Source organism: Quercus suber, unplaced genomic scaffold (assembly GCF_002906115.3).
Source record: "Quercus suber isolate HL8 unplaced genomic scaffold, Cork oak 2.0 scaffold_1361, whole genome shotgun sequence".
In the NCBI taxonomy this organism is placed as follows: Eukaryota; Viridiplantae; Streptophyta; class Magnoliopsida; order Fagales; family Fagaceae; genus Quercus; species Quercus suber.
In genome coordinates this window covers 10,949-23,187 of record NW_027070744.1, presented here as the reverse complement: position 1 = coordinate 23,187, position 12,239 = coordinate 10,949, and the positions used below count along the sequence as shown (strand labels likewise).

The window sequence follows — 12,239 nt, the reverse complement described above, 5'->3', positions numbered from 1 at the left end:
GACCTCGCCACCACTAGATCAGCCTAAAAACCAACTAGACCCATGGCCCCAACCACAAAATTTGGTGCAACCTCAAGGGATCCACGACCTTGGCCACTAGATCATTGCCCTCAGCCACCAAATTAATGCTTCCCAACTACCATTGGCACCCCTCAACTGCTATTAGAGCCTCCCAATTGCGAATCGAAACTTTGCCAACACAATTCACCAAAACCCAACCGCCATTGAATCCTCCAACCACACACGAACTAGATTGTGGTGACCGTTGTGATTCAAGGCTATGTAGACCACCTTTGTGAGCAAAAGAGGAAAAGGGTGGAGGGTGTACAAGGAGTACTTAAGGGCGGGGGTTGTGCGAGCTCAACTATTTGTAAAATGTTTTGCCCAAGTTTTTGTGTGGAAAACATTTTACAAAATTTTGTAAAGGGTTTTACGGTCAACTGAAATGTTTTCAGGTTTAACCAACATTTTACAACAAACAAGCACTACTATGTTTGTTTTGAAATAAAATATTTTCTAGAAAATGTTTTCTCATGTTTAAGTGTTTATTTATATGTAATATGTGGTCAAATGTGTAAAATATTTTTTCGTTGGCCGTAAAATCCTTTATAAGAAGTTGTAAAACATTTACCTTCAAAAATTTGATAAAACATTTCACAAAAACACACAGTGGCTTCCCTCACCCTCTCTGTTGGCTAGATTACTAGTTTGGTGGGTTGACCAGCTAATGTCAGCAGTCTAGCGTAAGCTGTTGCTGCGGCGATTGGTGCCAAAGGTTCAGTCATCAAAGTCGTCGTTCCGATGACCTGTGTCTATGGTTCGATGGCCGAAGTTGCTACTCTGGAACTGGTTCCTGAGATCCATTGGCCGAAGTTGTTGTTTTGATGACTGGTGTCGAGCTCTAGTCATCGTAGACACCATTCAGATGACTGATGTCAGAGGTTCGATAACTAGAACTGTTGTTCTGACCACCGGTGCTAGTGGTCCAGTTATCAGAGACATTGCTGTCGTGATGGTTGCTAGAGTCATCGTTTCAACTACAGGTTTTGGAGATTCGATCACTAGACCTTTGGCTCCACTAGTTGAGTTACTGGTTTTGGTGATTTGTTTGAAAAATTTTACTTGTCATACTAAATACCTAAAAATATTTTATAATAAAATCTTTATCCTAAACATTGTACAATGAAACATGTGTTTTATCAATTTTATATCCTTTAGGAGGGAGGGAGGGGGGAATCATGTTCTAGTGTAGTACGATTATTTCCATCATTATTGTGAGAAATATGAAGTTTTGTTTTTATTAGAGCATCTAAGATAGTAAAAGTTTAAGTGTTTTTTTAAAGTAAAAGTAAAAGTTAATTGGGGCTAAGAGACCATAATTGAAACCTACCGAGGAAAAGGAACTTTAATACCATATTGAAGCATTCAAACTAAGTTCTTAAGCTAATATTTAGAGAGCCAACAAATATACATATATATATATATATATGATTTTATTATTATATATATATATAATTTAATACCATATTGAAGCATTCGAACTAAGTTCTTAAATTATATATATATGGGATGGGTTCAAGTTACACCTAGTGTAACTCTTCAGAGTTACACATTTTTTAAACCATTGTATTTAAGTAGATCTAACAGTAAAAAAAAGACACTCATTAATGCTAATATTTTGATTAATATCCCATTAATTATTTCTTATTTATTCCTATCTCTTAACCTAAAAAAACACAAAAAAGTATAGGTCTCTCTCTAAAAAAACTTACTTTGATTATTTAATTAGAAAATAAAAGGTAAAAATTTGACAAGATAATAGACAGTATACAAGTATGCTCGAAATGAAAGAATGAGCCTTGACAATGGTTCCTAAGTACATGAATAATAAGAGCTTATAGAAACATAATTCCCAAACAGATCAAAAAGTTGTGATCCCTCTAAAATTTCAACAACAATCCATGAATCCTATGCTGAAGTACAAAGGTGAGCATGATTTATCCCAAAAAGAAAAAGAAGGGTAAGAATCTTTTAATACCATAGTCTACATCTAAAATACACTACCACTTTAATAACATTTTCTCTCTTTCCGTATCATGAACAAAAATGTCAATGATCCATCATTTAACTTTTTTTTTTTTTGGTAAATATGATTTTTTAAAGTAAATTTTATTTATTTATTTGAGATTGCAACTTTGAATGAATTGGAATTATTAAAATCTGGAAAAGTCAACAATTGGGCACCCTCACCGTCCCATATATTTGATCATTTTGGTATCCTCTGGTTTCTTTTTCTTATTCCCTTCCGATGCATAGATTATCAAATTTGATATTGGGCTTGGTTTTTTATTCGGCTTGGTTTCTTATTCAGCTTGGGTTTTTTTTTTTTTTTTTTTTTGCCTTCTGCTAGCAACCTATAGAGGTGGAACCCCGGTGGAGGAGCAATGGTGGAGAGGACAGAGTGAGAGAGCAACAGAAAGAGAGAGAAACGTAGAGAGAGAGTCAGACGTCAATCGTTTTTGAGTTTATAGATAAGATTAAAATGTAATAAATGAGAGTATTGTTTTTGAGTTTATAGATAAGATTAAAATGTAATAAATGAGAGTAATTAATGAGATTTTAATAAAAATATTTGTAATAATGATGATCTTTTTTTAACCGTTAGATTTACTTATCCAACTTAAATCCAACTGTTTAAAAAATGTTTAACTCTTTAGAGAGAGAGAAATAGAGAGAGAGAAACGTATAGAGAGAGAGTCAGACGTCAAACGTTTTTGAGTTTAAAGATAAAGTTAAAATGTAATAAATGAGAATAATTAATGAGATCCTAATAAAAATATTTGTAATAATGATGTTTTTTTTAACCGTTAGATCTACTTAAATCTAACGGTTTAAAAAATGTGTAACTCTTTAAAGTTACAACATGTATAACTTGAATCCATCTTATATATATATATATATATATATAAATTAACGAAGTAAATTCTTAAATTATTTTTTATATGGTTTTTATTTTTTGTGGTGGGTCAGGGGTGTTAAGAATGGATGTTTCAAGTTGCCGTATTCGCCTCTATACTTTTTGGAAGAGTATTGGACTAAAACAATGTTAAACGGTTCAGTTAGCAAATTTGCTATTTGTGGAACAAGAGACTTGGATTAACAAAAATGGACAAAGTATATTACGAATTACGATTCCTTCCATTTTATAATCAAATTAAATATTATAAATTTAGAAGTGCACCTTTTAAATTTTAAATGGCCTAACACACTATACATTGCCAAATCCAAAAAAATAAAATCTCTTCCATAAAGAGAATCTGATTCCTAAATGATCCTCGTATGTAATAAAAATAATAAAAAAATTTTAAAAAAAAATTGTTGGGTGAATATGATTTTATACATGTTTATGCATTTAGGTTAGAAAAGGAATTCAAAAGTGCAGTAAGATGCCAGATAATGAAACTAGTGTACAAATAAGGAGTGTATCGACTTTGATTGTGTTCACTTTCATTAATGCGTAAAATAATGTGGAGGATATTACATACATACCTGGGAAAATGATTGAGACCGGAGAAGAAACACCCACGAAGGATCAGCTCTGACCTTATCCGATTGAACGAAGAAATCGAATCTGCCGGCCCCGGAATAAAGAAAAGATCTACTCGGAAAATCTAAGTGTGAAAACCATATATGTTGAAAGACTAGGAACACTAACTTCGTAGTACCGATCTTAGAAAGCTTAGTGAAGTGATTTCTGCATAAAAGGGCTTCAACTGCTCCTAAACAGTATGTCGTCATTCGGGGAAAAAAAAAAAACAGCATCATGTCATCAACCACGCTAGCTGCACTCAACTGCCATTCATGTTTATGAGGTATGCTGTATATTATTTTGTTTATAGCTGGGTCAGTAAACAGTTGACCCCAATGAAATTTCCAGGAAAGAGAGACTGGTACATCATAAAAGCTCATTTTTAAATTTATTTGGTTAAATAAAACTTTTACTTAATTTATTTTTTATTAAAAAAGAAAAAGAAAAAAAAAAAAAAGAAGCTAGCTGGATGCTTGTGAATATGGCGTCAAATGAACCAATTCGTTCATAAATAACTCAAATTTAGCTTAATAAAAAATTCATTCATGTTTGTTCGTTAATAAACAAACCAAACTTTAACTTTAGTTTAAGACTTGTTTATTAAACGAGTTGAGCCTAAGCAAAAAAATAAAAAATTTGTTCATGAACAAACTTGAACATTAGGACTCAATTCCTGAGACAGACCTAGGATTTTAAGCTAATGGAAACTAGTATATAAAGAGAAAAAAAAAAAACTTCAAATAGGCATTCATATATCATTAAAAAATTATAAATATTCAAAATCGTTATTTCTAAATATATTAACATGCAATTATTTACCAACAAAGATAAATAAAAACAAAATAATGTCTTTTTTAATACTAGGATGGCTAGGATTTTGTTGTTGTTGTTGTTGAAGTTAGAGCACATTCACATTGGTGGTGCTAAAAATTTTAACTTTTAGCATCTCAAAAAGTTATTTTATCTATTCTACTATCTCACTTTACAATACATCCAATATCAAATGTTCTATTTTTTCTTTATAACTTTATTTAAAATAATATAAACAATTCATTAAAATAATAAAAGAGGCGAGAGAATTTGAGTTTTTTAATTGAAGGAAGAGATATAATCTTAATAAAATATTATATTTTATTTTTAAAAACTTGCTACGGTTAACTGGTTTTTATATAGGTTTATTGTAGTTGCAAAAAAGTTAGCTTTAACTTTTCCAATAATACATGATTTTCTGGTTCTTTGGTGGTAAAATAGTTTTTTTTTTTTTTGCTAAAATAAAATCATCATTGTGAATATTTTTTTTTTTTTTGTTAAGTTTTTTAGTTGGATAGTTGCTATTTGGGTGAAGCTAGTTAGGCTTCTTGTGAAGAAAGGGTGCTTTGTACTTGTTTTGAATTTCAAACTCAAAAACCTAATATTGAGCTTGAACTTAACTAATAAATCAAGCCGAGCCGAATTTCCATATCTATAAGATGCGGAAACATATAGAAAAATAACATACATACGAGACAATCACACAACATAAGAAATTGCATGGTTTGACAATTTTTCACATCCACTGAGTTGCAGTGATTTCATTATTTTTAAGGAACATATACAAGATGCGGCAGTATAATTTTTCTCTCTAAAAAAGCACATAAAACCGTTACACTTTTATATTGAGTCATGTCATAATCTGAATCAAACACAAACTAGACTCTACATAGCTTAACAAATCTCCCACTTGGAGACTAGTTCAATCACCGAAACCAGCCACATACCTGCAAACACAAGCTCTCATCATTGCAACTCATCATCATGTCCTTAAGCTAGATTACCAACTCAAGCTGCCACATCTTCAACTTCTCAATGGTGACACCTCTAGTTAACATATCTGCCAGATTCTTAGATTCACATATCTTCTCAAGTATCAGCAAATCATCTTTAAGAAGATAACGGATAAAATTGTATCTCACTTGTATATGCTTCAACTTTGAATGAAAAGTAATATTTTTAGCAAGAAAAGTAGTACTCTAGTTGTCAATATGTACAATATCTTTCTCCTACTTCTTACCCAATTCATCCAAGAAACTTTGTAGTCAAATCATCTCATCATAGCTTCAGTCGATGCAACATACTTGGCCTTTATAGTAGACAGAGCAACAATCTTTTACTAATTTGAAGCCCAAGATACAGTTGTTCTACCTAGAGTAAATACAAACCCAGTAATACTTTTTTTGTTGTCAACATCATTGGCCAAATCAACATCTACATAACCCTGCAGTTTCAAAACTACACTTGTAAACTAAACACACATTATCTAATGAACCTCTTAGATACTTGAGAATCCACTTGATTGCTTTCTAATGCTAATTTTCCTGGCCTACTTATGTATCTACTTACAACTACCATTGCATGTGCAATATCTGGTTTTGTACACACCATAGCATGCATAAGACCACCAATAGTTGAGGCATAGGGTACCTTGCTCATATGGTCCATTTCTTGTTCCATCTTTAGTGATTAATCTTTACTTAGTCCAAAATGGTTACCCAATGGTGTGCTTATTGGTTTAGCTTCATTCATGTTAAACTTGCTGAGAACCTTCTTCAGATACTTTGTTTGTGAAGCTTCAGTGTACCATTGACCTTGTCTCTAGTAATTCTCAAACCAATGATTTGTTTTGAAGCTCCCAAATCCGTCATTGTAAACTGTTTTGACAACTGCTTCTTTAAATTATTAATCTCTTCAATGCTAGAACAAGTGTCAATTTGATGGTTGGTTGGATCGAGTTGCTCCAATTTGGTGGGTGGTAAGGTGGATTGTTCTAATCTTGTGGTGGCGGATAGGTTTTGATATGATATTTTTCCCCTTTTCATGGTAGGTCACACCACACACTTGTAAATGTCTTTACTGAAAATATTTTCAGTTCCAACAAAACCAATTGATCATTAATATCATCCTGCCCCTTTTTAAAAAACATTCGGATAAGTTTCATTGAAACACACTTTTTGATCCAAAACATCCAAATAAGGGGTAAGATACCCCCTCTCCTCTCCCTCTATCCAAATACACTCTTTCTTGATCTCACCAAAGCATACAATAGCTCTAAACTTTAGTATTAAAAAAAAAAAAAAAAGTTTGGTAAAAAAACTCTACAATTTATTATATATGCTTTATAAATTTTAATTTTTTAAAATATTATTCACTATAATTTATCAAAATGTTAAAAGTTTTTCAATTATGATTCTAGGTGTCTATTTGCCGCTAATTTTTTTTTGTTTAGTTTTCAGCTTGTTTTGTTTATATACAAATTTTTAAATTTTAAAGTGCAATTATACTTTAACTCATTTTATGCAAAAAGTCAAATAACCTGATATTATATTGACAAGATTGTAAAAACAATCTTCTCTTACAACCAACGTTTAAAATCAATTAGTGTCCTGGTAAAAGATGTCACATGTTTAAAATACTATATTATTTATAAATATTTTTTTTTAACTTTATTCCTTGCAATAATACCAAATGGGCAAGTTAGAGCATTTTCATAAGCTTTTGCAAAAAAAAAAAAAAAAGGATTTTTTTTATCACAAAAAATCACTTTATTTATTTTGCATTATCACTTTTACAACACACCATATATCTCTCTTTTTTTATTCTACACTTCATCATATTAAAACAATATATTTTCTATCTACAATCCTACACCATAAAGAGAAAAGAAAATTCTTAGATACTTCCGGAATACAAAAAAATGGTGTTTCATCATCTTATATATATGACGTACCCTATCATGAATTTAATGAATGAACTATGAATGTGAGAGGAGAAAACATCACTTTTCGTGCTACGAAAATACCTAAAAATTACTTTTTATATACAGCCTATAAAATAATACATACCTAATAAAAATAAGAATTTTTCTTTACATAAGATTAAAAAAAAAAAATTCTTTACAACCTATAAATAGGTAAGATTGCAAATTTTTTGAAATATACAAATCTAGATGAAGTAAGTTTTGAGTGTCTTAAGGTAAGTTTGACATCAATTTTAAGTTTTAACTTTTAAGGGCCCGTGTGGTAGATGAGTTTAAATAGTGTTCTTTGTAATTTTTTAAAATACATGTGAGTAAAAAAGTGTAAAAATATGTATAATGTTGTTTAAAAACTGAAAGTAAGTGTTTGAAATGTCCTATTAAACAGGCCCTAAATTTTAACTCTTATGTAACTTTTTAAAACTTAACTTTTTCTCTTTTTTTCACTATTTCAAAATTTTTCAAGATGCAAGTATAATTTAAAACATTTTTAACAAAAATTTTTTAATAAAAAACTAAATAAACTGTTCTAAGTTTTTGTTATTGAATTTCAGTTTACCCAAAAAATAAAAAAATAAAAAAGTTGTTGCATCACACAATGTGAATACTCTTATTCGTATGACTTTAATTGGAGGCAACAAGTGAGGAGAGCAGAAAAAAAAAAACACAAGAGAATGGAGAATTCTGCTTTGGGTTTTGTGATTATCGAATTTAGACAAATAATTCAGCTCTCCTAGTCGTAGAGTTGCTAAGATCATAGACGTAGGCACGTAGCACGATCCTAGAGCGACAGCGACAAGAGGAAGAGGGGACAATGCTAATCCAGATGACAATGACTTTTTTAGTCAATTTGGCCACTTTCTCCCAACCGTCTGCTATGGGTTAGAAAATAAGAAACCTCGTCCCCTTTTATTTGTTCCCACTGCTTTTCCAGGCAATTTCTGAGGGCCAAAGCCTGCTTACTTTTGTACTTTAACTCTTTTCTGAAGGCACTACGAAACTTCGTTTCAAGTTCATAGGATTAAATCGCAGTACGCATCCCTGCAATAGTCAAGAAAGCGAGTCAATAATAATAAATAAAAGAAACGCAGTATTTGGCATTAGTCAAGTCAGGGACCACCCCCCTAGGTCCCTGCAGAACTGACAAGTCACATCAGATTCCTCTAGACTGTCACGGAAAGTGAGTGATACAACTTGTTCAACCATTTGACGTAACTGGAATCGTGTGAGTGGATTACTTGCTTGACGTTTAGGAGGGTGTTTGATAGTTTAGTTATAACCTACGTTTTAAACGTTACATATATTTTAACATACTTTTTACTTTTTACTCACATGTATATCAAAAATATTTAAACAATATTACTAAAATTCTTCTATCAAACGTAGTTTGCTTGATCTTTAGTTGTGGTAAGGCGTTTGAGCATACGTGCGGTCCTAGATTTCTTAGGGTCTATTTGGTATTATTATTTAAATAATAGTTTTCAGTATTTAGAATTTGTTTGATACGTGTGTTTAAACAACTATTTTCAAATTTTTTTTTAAATACATATGGGTAAAAAAGTGTGTAAAAATACATGTAATATTGTTTAAAAACTAAAAACATATATTTGAATTTGCTTCAGTTTTTTTAAAAATACATGTGAGTGAAAAAGTGTGTAGAAATACATGTAACGTTATTTAAAAACTGAAAACATGTGTTTGAATTCACATACCAAACAGACGCTAAATACCATAACACATATTTTCACAATACATTTTAACCCAAAGTATTTTCACAATACTTAAACAACTATATTAGAAATCTTTTACCAAACAAGCCCTTAATTTTAAATCTTAGGGGCACCAATATCAGAGATTGAATACCACTTTATTTTACATCTTAAAAACATATTCTATCTATTTTACCACCTCATTTTACAATTCACCAAACATTTTATTTTTTATTTTTATATACAACTTATTAAAATAAGATAAACTATACAAACAAATAATATAAACAAATCAATTCTCTCTTCCTTCTTTTCCTCTCTCACTCCATCAAACCCACATGACCACCACCACCAAACCGCAACAACCCACAACCAAAATTTCACCCCACACAACCGTCACAGCCAAAATCCACATAGCCACTGCCACCAAACCACAACAACCCACTACCACCAAACCCAGCCAACCCACAACCCCCATGCCAAAGCCACAACTCGTGAAACCCACCACCCACACCCATACATCCAACAACCCACACCACCACCTTAAAACCCACGCCACCACAATGTAAGCAACCAACCCATGACCCACCAACCCACAACCCGTAAACCTATATTAACCCATGAAACCCACGGTGAGAGGTCTGAGAGAGAGATTAAGAGTTAGAAAGAAGGGAGAAGAGATAGGCCAGAGAGTGAGAGAGGTGATGTTTGTGAGGAGAGAGACGTAGCTGAGATAGGAAAGAGGTGAAAGAAGGGAGATACAAGAGAGAGGCAGAGAAAAGAGAGAGATATTTTCAATAAAATAATATTTTATTTATTTATTTTTAGAGCAACTGTATCAGATATTTTAAACAAATCATATTTTTAGCACACCAAAAAATTACTTTATCTATTTTAGTATAGTATTTAATATTATACCTTACATCTCATCTCTTATTATAAACATTTCCCATTAAAATAATACATACCTTTTATTATTAAAAATAAAAACACACACCACCACCTAGTTAGCCACAAACCCCCACCACCACCACCGCCACCGCCACCAAATTTTGCAAATACATAAAACCCAAATGCAAAACCCACAAAATCAACCTAATTTCTTCAAATCAAGATATACAAAAACCCATAACTTGCAAAAACACCAAAAACCCAAAATTTTATAGCTGCAATTCGCGTAATGCAAAAACCCAACCTCCCTACCCCCAACCTGATTTCTATGAAATCGCAAGCCACCAACCCACTAATCACAGCCCTAAAAAACCCAACACATTGCAACCATTGCACAAAACACCGATTGCAACCCACAAACCCACTGATCTCAATGCCACCAATCGTAACTCACAAAAATTAAACTCATAAATAGTGGCGGCAAAAATCTCAACTTCAATTCATTTCTCTCCATCATTGAATTCCTCTACCTTACTTCTTCCTTGATCAATCTTGCTACGAATCTAGTGGCTATGTTGAGCTCAAAGAAGACAATCCAAGTGGAATTGGTGGGGAACAAGTTTTGGGCGTGGTAGGGATTGTGTTGTTGGCTAGTGGAGTGGCAATTGGGCTAGAGAGGTGGAGGTGAATTTGCTAGAGAGGATTTAGAAATTGGAGGATTTTCCAAAGAGAGAGAGAGATCAGTATAAGAGAGGAGAAAGAAATTATTAAAATAAATAGCATGGTTGTCATAACCTTCTATTAGTAGAAGGGTATTGTAACTCAAACCAAAATTTTTTGGCATTTGACACATCCAATGGAAGTGACTTTTTTGTGTTTGATGTGCTAAATGCTAAAAATTTAGCATTTAGCACATCCAATGGTAGTGCTATTAAGTGTGCTAAACAAATGTTAGTTTAGTATACCAAACTACTATTTTTGCTACTTTAATATACCATTTCATAATTCAACCTACATCTTATATACTATTTTATTATACAAGCCATTAAAATAAAAAAGTAAAATAGCAAACACAACAACTCAAAAACTACCACAACCAACATCACCAAACCCAACACCACCACATCAATCCTAGCATCACTGCATTAAAGGAATTAAAAGAAGTTTACCTATACAAGTTTGGCATTAGGAAGTTTAGCTCTAATAGCATCCTCAAGTTCCTTCCCTATAGGTATTGTACCTAACATCACTATCTGAATCGTCGACAAGTCATACTTATTAACTCAGGGCTTTTAGCGATCGCCAAAACAACCAGAGAAACAAAATGTGCAATTGTAACCTGAATTTATAAACCAACTCCAACAACTTAACAATCTCAAACTTTTGCATAATCAAAATTGCTACCCCAACTTGTAACCCTCAAAGAAAAACCGAGTTCAATGAATAAATATGAGACAACGAAAACACACAGAGTAAACACCCCATCACCAAACCCACAACCCACAACCACCACCACAACCCATAGTTATCACCACATCACCACCTAACATCGAGATCCACCAAACCCACATCACCACCTAACACCAAGATCCACCAAACCCATATCACAAATTGAGATCCATACCATCAAACCCACATCACCAAACCCATTGCCTAGAACTATGAGCAATGAGTCAGAGAAATAGTCAGAGTCAGAGAAAGATAGAGAGAGGCATGAGTGAGAGATTTAGGAGAGAATAATTTAATTAACAAAAAAAAAAGTAGCACTGCTATAGTAAAAAAAATTTACAAATTTTTTTCCAAGTGGCATATCAGATGGAGCCACTTTTTTGTTGTTTGGTGCTAAATGGCATTTTGAGTGTTTTAGCACCCCCAATGTTAATGCTCTAAGTATCTCTAAATTTTTCTCCTTATTTAGGATAAGAACGTACTAACCAATTTTCAAAACACCCATATCAAATTCTATACTCTAAATCTGATTTCATTTAAATATTATTTCTCTCACCTTTCAAAATACCTAATTTTATTTATCATAGTTCCCAAGACACAAAAAATAAAATAATGATTTAGGGAATGAACATTATGGCATTGCTTGAGTGGCCCTCAAGCTTGTTCAAGCAAGTCATTAAAACATAGTTTTCTATTTTTTATTATCTCTTCATTCTTTAACTTTCAAAGCAAGATCATTCATAAATTAGAACCTACATATATATCCACAAATATTCAACAAATCCCCTACTAGGTTTTTTTTTTTTTTTTT

At 32.2% G+C, this 12,239-nt stretch overlaps 1 long non-coding RNA gene across 1 annotated transcript; it reads right to left on the bottom strand.

Annotated features, from left to right (window-relative positions):
* Positions 1-7,972: 7,972 nt before the first annotated feature.
* Positions 7,973-12,222, bottom strand: LOC136065943 (uncharacterized). Its single transcript, XR_010627519.1, has 2 exons — positions 11,149-12,222; positions 7,973-8,420 (listed from the first exon to the last, which is right to left on the bottom strand). It is a non-coding gene; the product is annotated as an uncharacterized LOC136065943 (long non-coding RNA).
* Between the last annotated feature and the right edge of the window lie 17 nt (positions 12,223-12,239).